The sequence below is a fragment of the Neodiprion fabricii genome, chromosome 3 (genome assembly GCF_021155785.1).
Source record: "Neodiprion fabricii isolate iyNeoFabr1 chromosome 3, iyNeoFabr1.1, whole genome shotgun sequence".
NCBI classification, from domain to species: Eukaryota; Metazoa; Arthropoda; class Insecta; order Hymenoptera; family Diprionidae; genus Neodiprion; species Neodiprion fabricii.
In genome coordinates this window covers 32,922,695-32,936,244 of record NC_060241.1, presented here as the reverse complement: position 1 = coordinate 32,936,244, position 13,550 = coordinate 32,922,695, and positions in this window count along the sequence as shown.

The window sequence follows — 13,550 nt, the reverse complement described above, 5'->3', positions numbered from 1 at the left end:
GACACAGAAAATGCAAATTTATAAACGAATTAGCGAATCGGAAAATAACAAGGTTGCTTTGACGAAGTTGTACACTCTAACTGGCTGTATTGCCGCATATTATTTTTCTCCTGCCCAAGAGATTTATAATACGAACAGACAAAAAAAGTTCCCTCGAAGCCTCACAAATCGTATTCGATGCTCGATATTAATTTTTTCATTCGTCCTTTTTCATCCGCCAAAATTTGACAAATCTCGCTGATTTAATACAAGAGAAGGAAACATTTCAATAACTGATTGCACAATAATTTATTACGCAATTAACGAACATACGATAAACCAGTGCTCGCCTTATTAGGATCAGTAAATGTTTTACTCACCGACAGTATATTGCCGATGAACTGTGAGAGTATAACCGTAACAATTTATTTCCGAAATTAACTCTGCACTTGAAGAGAGCGCAACTTACGATTCTTCTGTTAAGTGTACCTATGTAAGGGCCAGGGATCGGCGGGGGGGGGGGGGGGGGGGGGGGCGTGTTACCTGGCGAACAGTAGTCAAATCAAACACATGGCTATTAACTCTGTCAACATTTCGGGGTACTTAGATGCTTAGCCCTCGTCGTGGTAAGAGCCAGCAGTAGAGAACAAGGGCAGAGAACAGAACAAGCCCAAAATAAATATTCATCCGTGGTGCAAGGCTATGGGCAACCCTCGTCCCCCACCCCCCTGTCAGTTCATCAATATTGTTTTAGGTCACAGCGAGTTAAGTTTGTAACCCGAGAAATGAGGTTACCACTAACTAAACTCGAGGACGTTCGTACATAGGATAGGTATAACAAGAACCAACTAACCATACAATATAGGTACAGTTCTGTTGCAATGCCTGTTTAGAGATCTCGGCAAACAGTTACCCTCATCCAGGAATCTGATATTCTTATTACAAACTTTCATATTTCAGCTCCTTTTAATTTTTATTCTTTACTTTTTCCCCTACCGTATTTTTTCTTCCCTCTTTTCCACGGATTGACGAATGCTGCAGCGAGAAGAATAGTATCTAGTTTCCCAATATAATTCCATACCGGAAACGGGGTTCGCTTCGATTGAGTTGTACTGTAATTTGTTGATAAACGTCATTCAGGCTGTCGGCAATTATTCGAATAATTTTTAACATTGTCGTTTGAGAATTAATTCAGTCCGAAAATACAATCAGCGGGCAAACACGGTAATGATGATCATTCAAGTGTACGTTGAATCGTGCTCAAGTTCACTCCATTGTACTGGATAAATAAATCAACGAACCGTTCTTTTACGGTAATAGACCGGGTCGATGATGGACTCTCTGATTTGAATAAGGCTTCAGGATTCACGGAGGATCCTGCGAGGACGAAGAGCGTAATATGAAATGGGAGGAACGGTTGTCGCTACAGGGATGAAGGAGGGGCGGCGCGACGCAGGAAGGGATGTTCAAGGAAGAGAGGGGAGAGAGAGAAAACGGAGAGAGACGGAAGCGAGCGGAAGAGGGCTGGCCGGAAAGCTCATTACAATGAGGAGGCGGTCCCGTAGACGCGTATAAGCGAAGCTCGTTTATTTCAGTATTACGGAAAAGTAGGGAAAAAGCTTCGGTTACGCCGATTAACGATACCGTTTACATTCGTCGCGCTGGTTACGCTCAAAATCACGCAGAAATTCATTCCTGAGCTTCATTCGCGTCAACGACAAACTATTCGGTCCTTACTCGATCGAAAAGGTGGCCAGATTTTTAGTTATGAGAGTCTGGACACTTGATTGGCGGGCGATCGGGACGAACAAACATCAAATTCTAACGCAGAAAGTAACCTCAACGGACTGCAGCGAATGGTGATATAAGAGGTAACGACAAACCGTGGAAGGTGCAAGCTCGTTTTTACTGTCTCTGTTTGTACGTCGCATATATCTGGAGGTTTCAGCGAAGAGCAGAGGCGGGTATTTGTCGTGGAAATAATTAATTAGCACCGGAAAGCTCATAACCAACCCCCTCCTTTCGTCATCAGGGCACCAGCTCGCCTACGTTCCTGATTATATCACCGGCTCAGCGAACACAAGGCTGGCTAATTAAAAGCCCATGCAAATATGCTGCCAGTGTGCAGAATGTCACTTAAATTATGCCCAAAGGTGCACCGTAACGTTCGTTAGAAACGAAAGAGAAATTAACCGAGTCTTATAGTACATTAACGTATAATATGAGAACCTGCGGATCTTTGAGGGAGGACAACGTTCCAACATCATGATATTATTGCTAATATTACTACGGACGATTCCGACGAATGATGACTACGATTTTACGAGGTCGAAGGCTGACAATTGTAGCGCAGAGAGAGAGAGAGAGAGTGAGAGAGAGAGAGAGAGATAGAGAGAGAGAGAGAGACGAATATTGGTTTAATTGTAAAAACAGCCCCGAGTTTCTCACTCGAATTCATCAACGGGTATTATTCTAATATGATCCGCTATTAGCCACGGTAATGGTATTGGGTGCAGCTCCTCCCGTCATCCCACGCTATTTAACGAAGCGAAGTGATATTTTAAGGGGATAGTCGCGAAAACGCGGGGACTCTGCCACAGGCGGACCAACCAAATAGGTTGGCTTATGACGCAAGGGAGGGTTCCTGCATCAGGACATGCCTTGGGGCTCTGCAAACAGTGCAACGGTGTAATCCAGGGTTAATGGTGCTTCTATAACGAGAATCTATCTGTCCTTAGACAGGGAGCTGCTCTTTACCTTGATGCCTATTTTACAATCTCATTACATTTACAATCAGGGAGAGTGGTAAGCCATCGCCTTTTCGCCAAAGTTCTAAATTACGGTAATAACGTATTGTCGAGAGATTAGTACATTTTTTTTTGTTCTTAAACTGTTTTTTTTTGTTTTTTTTTTTTTTTTTTTTGATGAAAAATAAACCCACCGAAATTTCCGAGCGTCAGGATAAAAGTTATCCGAGTACCAGAATTCGATTGGCAATCATTTTCTTTGCTACTGAATTGGGGAAGCCATTCGTGTGACAGTTCCGATATCTAATAATTAGTCGATTACTTCATCATCTGCCTCATCTCTCTGGAAGGGCTGCATCTCCTCCATTCATACCTACCTCACCCATAGATTGTTGTTTTAGAGTCAGCTTAGGGCTTCACCCAATCCCAACCACCCAGACGAACGACCCCAATTACAACATTACGCAAGGGTAGTTTCAACGATAGGTATCTATTATACTCGACTGCTGCACTCTAGAAAAAAAAATAATCTTGTCAGATGTGAATTGCACTTAGTATTCACATCGTTGAAACGTCATCGATACTTCTAATTAAAAATTAACCTGTCAGGCATTTCTACAACCCAATGGTATTACTACGACAGACACAGTTGGAGGTGATATTTCGATCCGCTCGGCAATGTATATCCTGAAATAGAAATTTGACTAAACACTGCACGTGGAGGAATTATTGGATTCATTTGTTATTCAGATTTTTAGTCGATTGTAAAAAATATGTTTGCCGAACGGTTTCACGATGCAACTGCAACCGTACTGCCTTTCTTCAAAACCAGGCAATTGACATCGAGTTGAAAATATTTGAAGAGGACGTGGACCTGGGCAGCGTACGCGTTATTTACACAATATCCGGCGTACGTGCGGCTGCATTCACGACGTTAAAGTATTTGCTCGCCATGCATCACCTGGACCTTGGTAAAAGGTGGCGTTCTAAACTCATTCCATTTATTCAACTGTTGGACAAGAATAAATTACGTAACCTCGTAATTAGCGATGCAGAAATTGTTCTTTTAACTCGTTCTACTTACAATTCCTTCGTGACAATCTAAGATTCATTCTTTCCGTGTACATCCAACATCCAAAATTACTCCTGACGACGAATGGGAAGCTATAGAATTACGCTTAAGCGATTAGCTTATTTAAGCATACGATTGGTGATAATGGAGAATCCCACAGACAGTCGACACGCGTAAACCTGCTCACATGTGTTCATATATTCACTTTGAAAGGTGGTTCAGACATACGCGGGGAAGTTAATCAAGTTGGTATCTCGAAATGGCTTCCTGCATGGTAACACCCTCCGCCGAATATCTCACCGGATCATTCTACACCTGGGAGAGTTTTCGACCCGCTGCCCCCAAGCCGGATATCTCTTTGATTTCTACGATTACATTTAAACTGACAGGTGTCTCCATTCGGTGCGTTATATTATACCGTTTGATCTGCTCCCATTAGTACTGACCCCGAGGGTTGAAGATTCGCCGAGGCTTGTCGCGCACCTAAGCCGACGAAATACTTGATGATTAAAGTAATTCGTTCCCTCTTTACACTCGTTGCTTATAATTATCTCTTCACGCTGCCTGAGATCTGTCTGCATTTTGCATAAAGCACTCCGAAATAATTTTCATTTGGTATTGCTAAGAAACGCACTCGTCAATCTCTAGTTCAATTTCTCACATCAACTTACAGAGAGACCGATTGTTCTCCGAGCAAAATAATTATGGCTAACGAGGTTCTCCAATTGGTTTCAATGCTCTTCAATGTAATTGGCACAGTGGAATAAAACAATCGGGGATTTATCGTGGGTTGGAAGAATTCCCGCGATGAACTGAGAAGCAGATATCAGTCCCAGATATTTCACTTCGAAATCGCTGTTGCGACTTTGTTCCAATATACTCAAAAGTTTGTCCGTTCCGAAATATGCCATTCAATAATCACAGAAGACGCAATGGTCTAAGAGTTCACTAACATCAAAGTGACGGTTTCCAATGCTTTGTTGAACATTCGGTGTATCTATACGTTAAACCCAACGTCTTCATGGTAAGGAATACCATATACGCGACGAGAAAAAAGTAGGATTTGATTATCTTGCATTTAATCCATTCAGATTGCGCCAGTTATCACTATGCACCTCGTCGACCATATTTCTGTTTGAAATAAAAATCTGAGCTAACGATCGGCCTTTCATATCTCCTTATAAAGCCTGATCAGATTTGACGAATTTTCGTGCAAAATTTTCGAATCTTTCCTCTTCACGCCCGGACGCAATCTCTACCGTTCCAACAGTTCACCGCTTCACCCTCCCTGCAGCCTCGGACCCATTGGTCGCAATTCGAGGGTAGAAGGCGGGGCCAACATCCCTCACCGTGCCTGGTTCGCACCCCACCACGGCCGTCGTCAAGCGCCTAGCTTACCTGGATGCAGGGTGAACACTAACCTCCCTTGGGACCGAGATATCCGTGCTTAGCGATGGATAATCGGACCGCATTACTGCAGCTTTTATGTCTGACGCTTTGTGCAGCCGCCATATTCCGTTCAACGGACGCTACGTCTGTCATACCAGTGTCATTGAAAATGATTTGGAATTCCGGTCGGGTAAAATCGCGGAAGACGCCGTTTATTGAGGTCAGAGTAGTTATCCAGTAGTTAAAAAATTGAGAACTGCTTTGTTCGATGTGAAATTTAGCGTTGCTGGTACGTCGCAGTAACGTGTTGCGGCATGTTTCATTTCGCGGAATTTAACCGGTTCTCTGGGTATCGGAAAATATCCCGGGCCACGGGGCAGTTGGAAAGGGAAACGGTAATTTTTACGGCTACAATAAAAGCCTCTGTAAACAATTAAAACACCGTCAGCGATTAGGACCGAGGACCTTAATCTTTTTCTCGCCGGAATTCACCGGGTACTCTTCTACGAGGGTTGAAGTTGAATGGAAAAGGTATAAAAGTTGAAACACCGTCAAACATCTCGAAAACGCCGAGTTGATAAATAAAGCGTCGTGCTTGTTCGGGAATTAAATTTATTACGTAGCAATCATAAAACCGAGCCGACCGATTCTCGAGAAATCACAAGTCAAAACACTGCCCACCTCGCACCTCGTGCATAACTCAAAGACAAACGGAAGGGAGCCGATTTCTCCAAACACAGCCAGCTGACGCGAAAATTCACCCCCGCACATCCGGTACTCGCTTATTTCCGCCCCGGCATGCACGTGTGAGGTATTAAAAATTTCCATCCACGATATTATATACAATACGCAAGAATCAAGATCCTCGCGTTACTCTCGGCATGGTGAACTCTCGCTTCTGCATCGCCAGGAATCCGAGAGGTTTGTAAAGTTGGGGTTTTTAGTCCGTGGTCGAGGATGGTGCTCGTTTCTCCCCTTACCTTCATCCATCCCCACGGGAACCCCCGCGTGCGGCCTCCGGCTCAGCTGGATTTCACGCATCGCCTTGCATTACTTGATCTCGTGTCAAGTATGCACCAAAGGTTCTGGTTCCGCCCGTCTCTGCGGGTCGCGGTACGCGTTGATGTTTGCGAAATCTCATTCCAGGCGCTAGTTTGTAATTCTCGAAGGAAGATTTTCACCTCCGAACATCCTCAATCCCTCCATATTACGTCTGACCTCACACTCCGCCCGTCTTTATTTTCACCACGCTTCTCGTACTTCGTCTACCCATGGATAGCATATATTTCGGAATACATATTGCCTGAACCTTACGGCTAACTTCTTTTCGGTCTCCAAAAGAAAATGCGACTTCGATTCCGTACGAATTATGTGAAAATGCGTCTTATATTCTCGCGTCAGCTGCATCGCCAGTCATTATCACATGACTCGTACGGAATTGAACTCGCATTATGTTTTTAACCGGAAACTAAACGCGTCACAATATCAAGGAGAACAGTGCAAGTACCTATTACCAACTGGTCACATCGAGTGTCGAGTCGCAGTTTTTGAATTTTCGGGGTCGAAAGGGAACATCTATCGGCGTATCCTGGGGGGGGGTGCGGATAAAATGTCTTCACTTAACATCACAATGCATCCTCGGGGTGGGTATAGTGGTGGTACATTCCGGGGTAATATGAGCATCGCGTAAGGCCGCCTCGTGGCTGTCGAGGATAGAGAAACGTTGGTGTGCACGCATACATGGCCGGGGTGCGTGGAGCACTCCCGGAGAGTCCCCGGTCGGTGAAATCGAGGCCGAAGCACAACACCGCTAAGGGCTATCATGGCGCCCAGAGCTTTTGCAGCTGACGGCTCAATTATCTCCACAACACGGGGTCCTTACACGGTGACGCCCGCAAACTCCCTAATGTACTAGAACGCGATCCTTGAATATCCCTCCGACACCCCCGAACTTCCCCGCGAGAAACCGACGAGCCCCCATTGTGAGTTGAATTAACCGCCGTGCGACGCATAAAAGACTCATTGCCTCCGAATGGATTGACTTCAGCGATTTTACCGCGGTTTATTATTTGCCACGAATGTCGCGTGCCACGTTTCGCCTTGCGATTGCCTTGCGGCGTTGGTTCGCATTGTCTACGAGTTATCCCGGACGCCGTCCAGGGTGTGTTTCGCTTCTTTACTTTTATGGAACCGATAATTATTATTAGAGAGCTGTCGCTTCTATAATTACACCATCTTAGGAGAGACAATGAAGACGTGCCCACCGGTAATGAATCCATTAAAAAGCTACGCCTCCTAAGTGACTACTACTCTCTTCCTTTTTTGGGCTTGGTTGCCCTTAATTGAATCTTAAAACTTTGTCCAAAAATTACGTGTAACGTTCCGTTCGTCGTACTTCGTCTTCTTAATTGCCACACTACGATCAAATGAATGGTGTATTAAATTTTCTGCAATGTTCGGGCAACGATTCGTGCAAATGGAATGTCTTTTAAGGATTGGAACCCCTCAGGGGAAGTTTCTTTTTTTTTAGTGATATTGAATTCTTATTCATTTACCTTTTGAAGAAGATGGTGAAATAATCAGGATCCTTGATACCGTGTCTCGTATCAGCTGTAAAGGCAAATTCGACGAAGAGCCATGAAATTGGTCTTCGGTTATGAAGCAAATTTTCAACACCTGTGAAAACCTGCAGTTGCTGTTTATTATTTGTTGTCTTTGTTAACGTCCATGTCAATATTGGGTAGCGAAGATTTGCCTGTCCAAAACAAGTGCAACAATTACAATACCAAAATTTGAAAGAGAAGAAAGGTGAAAATCCAACCCTAGAAAATAAAATACAATCGAAAATCCTCAAACTGACTGAAACCAACCAAAATCTAGTCAAAGTAGGAGAAATAGAGAAACAATAAACTCGAGCAAAGCAAAACAAAATATGGCTACAGAAAAGCAAAGTACAAAGTGTTATCTGTTAAATTTTTGCACAAATTTTGCGTGATCGAAGTTATTTTTATATTCTTCCCGTACCCTATGTAAATGTTTTATTTCGATCGTTTATAGTAGGGGAAGCTTAGTAGCTTGTTAACCTGAATCTGTGCGGTTAAAATTGAAAAGTTCTACCTGAAGATTAAGATGAAAATTTTCTGGCGTTAGATACGGAGAAAAGAAAATGTTTACACAATGACACGCTTATTTGCAAGGTGTAACCTTGCCAAACCATTGGCGCCTGACGTAGCAAAGAAAGAATGACAGAACGGAGATGCAGCGTATCTACAGTATAATAAATATATTATAGAAAGATCCAGTATTTAGGTGCAATCGATAGTATTATGCGTTGCAACTTAACAAACCTGCCATCAGCAGTATTGAACTATTATATCTACTCGTAGTAGGATTTTCTGCGCGATCTAAGTTAAGTAAGAGTTAATTTAAGTCGAAAATCCTTGAAAAATACCAGGCAACAAGACTGGCAAACATTACCCTAACACTGCCAACACACCGCCCAGCCATCTTTTGACCTAAAAATGTCGTGATGATTATTCGGTGGTAACTCTCTGCCTAAGCAGCTTCATTTCGAAAGGGTTGTCTGTCTTCAGGTTTACAAACGCATTGACATAAAGGTGCGCCTACGACTATCTTCCACCATTTGCAGAGAAACACCTTTTACCCATACATCCAACAGTGGAATCCAATTCTCGCGTCTTTTCGTCAACAGACATTGTAGACGTATTACATGTAGTTACTTACACGTTCTGAATTGCAAGTTAACACAGTGAACGAATAAAATACGTAATCGATCACTTTTACGAACGCGATATTGAATTATTGCACGTTACAGCTGCGTCGGACATCGAAGGTGTCGAGGCAAAAAGAACGAAGGAAAAAACGGTATTGGTCACTTGTTTCAGATAACCATTGACCCAGAAGAGTCTTAACCGCGCCTTGCAGACGAGGAAGTCCCGAGGATTTTGGCATCCGTCGATAAGCGAGGAGAGCATTGTCCGAGCACCTGGGGGATAATCTCCGACAGCCCAATGTCCAGTCAAGTTCTACATAAACTATCGCGTTACACCGCAGCTCACAAAGTCTCGGATATTACCCACTTGGACGACTCCTTATGCCAGCCGGTCATAATTCGATACTTCTATGTACATATACAGGATGTTACTTTGCACACAGGCAAACGGTTACGAATACGAACATTTCCACAACCGCTTGCCGCTTACCACTGTCCACCTTTAATGCCCAATCTTGTTAGTACGCAGTTCTGGGCGTGAAAACATGAAAGCAAATGTTTCTTTACGGATTTCGGTCGGAACATTAATACCTACCTGCCGATTTTGAATGTCTTAGTTTGAACCCGGCGTTTCCTCTTTTATTAACAAGAACGTTTCACCGTAAAAGAAACTAGTTTTCAAACCGGCGACTGTTCTCTATCCATTTGCACCATAAATTCAACTCTGTTGGGCTCTGAGGAATCGCCAGTTTTCTCTACGAGCATCGCGTAGGGTTGTTAAGACATATATATTTCCTGCATGTATGTGTTCAAATATTACCAGAAGCAATGTCCCTGTTATACACAGCTCACCTTCCTTCCACATATAGATATGCTAACGAGGTGGAAAAATTTTGAGAATTAGTCGTAAGATTCAGAGACATTCTTTGATTACGAATCCACAAAATATTGAATCCCAGAATGTTACCAATTCTGCATTATAAGAATTCAAGTGAAATCTTGACTGACACTAGAATGTATTTAATGACATTATCAGCTTTACGACGGTTACTGATGACCATTGCATACGTACAGTTTTTCAGGTAGTTGGAACTTCGACGAAAACCGAGAAGCTGAAGAATCCTACGGAATATAAGTTTCGGGCGTAAGTCAGGTACCTTTTCGTCTCCTTTGAGCAGACGTCGTCTCGTTACCCGGGGCGTGCTCCTCTCTACTTGAAAGAGCAAATAATAAGAATCGCGGCAGGTAATGTATCTCATTGTTGGAGGGGGAATCAGGCGGACGAATACGTAGCATAAAGACAGAAGAAAGGGGCACGCGCTTGTTAACCGAAGCACAGTGGCAACAAAAAAGCTTTTGATTCTGTCTTGTTTTCCACGCAGATGGGTTTTCGCTACTCCCTTAGCAACGCAAGTCGTATTCCACAGCAGGTGACCCTGTCTGCAGGCGCAACCTTCAACCTCGTTTACGTATAACGTCACGGTTTGCCTCGGGAGGGAAACTGCGTCTGCAAATCTATTTCTCCAACACTCGACGGTGTCTTGTCGCGTTGTAGCGTGCCGATAATTTGTTTTTTTTTCGAAAAAACTTTTCAACGTCTTTGGATCATTGGTTTTCGCAAATACTTTGGTGAAAGTACCTCGTCTCATTTTCATTTACCTACTATTCGATAGTGAAAAGGTGATCCTGACGTAAGGCGCGAGGGGTGATATTCGGTTGGATTCCGGTATCGGAGAAAAATGTAATAAAATGAGTAAACGCCAAGGCTTGGAATTTCATATTTCAATCATTTATTCGAGGTGATTCACAACCAAAAATTTCGACGCGGATGATTTTTTTATACCCACTTATGAAAGACCTTCCCCGACGACAATTGGGCAGCCACTTAAATGCAGCTGTTAAAAAGTCTTTAAACTCGATCCGATCCCAGCCGATTTGGCAAAATTAAACTTTTGATCGACTGCGTAAAAAATATGCGACTGATATTGCGAACCAGAGAGCAGAGCTTGCGGTCAAGTTGGTATGATCTCATTGTCAGTTCGTAATCAATACGTACCTATGGAAGCGTCGTGGGCGACGAGATTTTACGGATTCTGCAGGTTTCGTTCCCCAGCTATACACAGTGTGAGCCCCTTGGGCTATATAATAACCCTGGAATCAGTCGTCAGATTATTCTATTACAGCGTATCAACATGGAAACTGTTTGTTCTGAAAACATTGCCGCGCACACTGTTCCAGGAGGATAAAGAATTTACCATCGCGGATAATTAAAAGATACGCCCCGGGACACCTCGTGTTGTTCTTTTTTAAACCCCTTACCGGCTCTTTCGAGTTCCGAGGTCAGTAGGATTTGTATCGTTGGAAAATTATATATATCACGTATATAACGCGGTGCTACATTTTTATCCGTAATGAGATTCGCTTAACGCGTATACCGACATTGAATTAAATACTTGCGCATTTCCTGTGATCATTATTTCCCCATCTCGTTTCTGGAAGAGAATAGTAATATATTCTGTTTACTCGATGGTGAACGCCGACTTTAATTTCTCGTGTTCATTTACACATTTCGAGAAAATCTGAAACCTCGTCCCTCGGGAATTTTTCGGTATAGAACCGATGATACAATTGCAAATCCTAAACGGTATATTGTGCAACATATTTCTTCTATAAACGGAGTATAATCACAGCCTGTTTTTGTATGGTATAACGTGACAAGCATTTTCGATATTTATTTTTCTAGTTACCACTATCGCTCCTAACATTACAAACTATCAAATCGAATTCGTTAGTAATCACAAATGATTTTATACTCATTATTAGCCTGATTATTGAAAAAAATAAAAATAAATGCATCGTGATGCGGTGATTAAAATAGAATTAATTGGATTGAGCTGCACATACAGCGATGGAAATATTATATCCCTGATGCCCGCCGGCTACTGTTGTGCGTTATTGCGTGTAATGTACTGTTTGTTTTGCGATTCTGATCCCCCACCGCAATACAACCCCTCCTCCCCAACCCCTCTCGTAAGCCGAAACGAATCCTGCACGCTGTAGTCGCAAAATATAATTCACATTTGTGTCAGTTCACAGGCATTACGGGTAACAGACGGTGCTTAATTATTGTCAGAGAGCACGGGAATGTAAAAAAAATCCCACAGGCATACAGAGGGGAGGTATCGGAACCCTGTGGGTCTCCAGTTGTAAGGATTTCCCAGGTTTACCGAAGGAGCGTAATCGCAAGTGCACCAGTTGGCGGTGAAACCGGGTTCCCAGAGTTTGCGGATCGGGAACTAAGGTTGTACCTATTTCATTAAATTTTCATCGCGAATTGTCTTGATCTTCGCTTTCCTCGGTTCGACTTGCCCGCTACGCTTGACTTAGACAAACTTTGTTAGAAACTCAGCCACCACTCCGGGCTCAACGTTGTACGTATCCCTGTTCGGATTCCCGGGGGATATTCGTGAGAGCCTGGGGAGGCGTGGAGCGTAAAGATTGAAAACGGATTTCTCGTTTCTCTTTAATCGGGTCTCGGATTCGATCGAAACAAAATCAGAAACCTGTTTGATCAATCGACCCGCAAGTATTGAAGCTGACCGAAGCAGCGACATGGCACTTTTAAAATTGACTGCACGAATTATTACAAGCCGAAGCTTCCTGCATCGACGATCGCGACGGTTGTAATTAAAAGTTAATAAAAACGTTGATGAAATTTTGCATTTCATTTATACCTGAAAACGTTTTAGCTTTTAGTATTACGCGCGATGTATAAACCTAATGAAGGAATAGGTTTCGAAGAATGTTTTTTACGCTGAGACGGCTTTCGCAGCCATCGTGCACCCTGCATTTGTGTATAGAAAACATTAACGTCCCCTGGACGGTTTGGGATTCGAGAGAGAGCACTAAAAGGGTTAGCGAATTGACGCTAAGACTTCGGCGCGAAAAAGGTTCCCCCTGCAGGTACGTTTATTCCCTGCTTTTCTAACCGCCGCTCCACGCGCGGGAGTAAAATCCAAATGATCTCAATATGCGCGGCGTCGTAGGGTTTCAAGTTACTTCTACCTTGTATCGCGGTAATTTTATAAACACTTTGAAAATCTTGCGTCGAGAAATGGCTTCGGGCGAGATTGCCTTCGCTGTGGGGCTTCGTTGAGTGAGGAGGAAAATAATTACAAAATCACATAACGAAACGTAGTATATACTCGAGTCAAACGAGTGTTGGTTAACTTATTTTCCACGCTAAGCCCGCGCGACCTTAATTATTCTCACTTCACAAGCAAGTACTCTGTAAAAGTTTCATAGTATTGAATAACGTTGAATATTCAGCTGCGTTCGATTTGCTGAAATATTCACTATTAACAATACTTACTAACAACATTACTTCTGGCATGGGGTTCAAAACATGGCCGTTCCTTTGTCTTACTATCGTTTGTCTTCGTTTTCACAAGTCACACGATTTCCGTGGCTTGTATTTCCGTGTCCGCGACGTTTCTCGGACGCGACATTTATTTCTTTGGCACACTTTATTTCCATCCACAAATTTACAAGTGATACTTTCACTCCGAAATAACAAGCTTCATCCAGTTCGGAGTTGAGTATTGACAGCTCCGTCTGATTAGAATTGAAT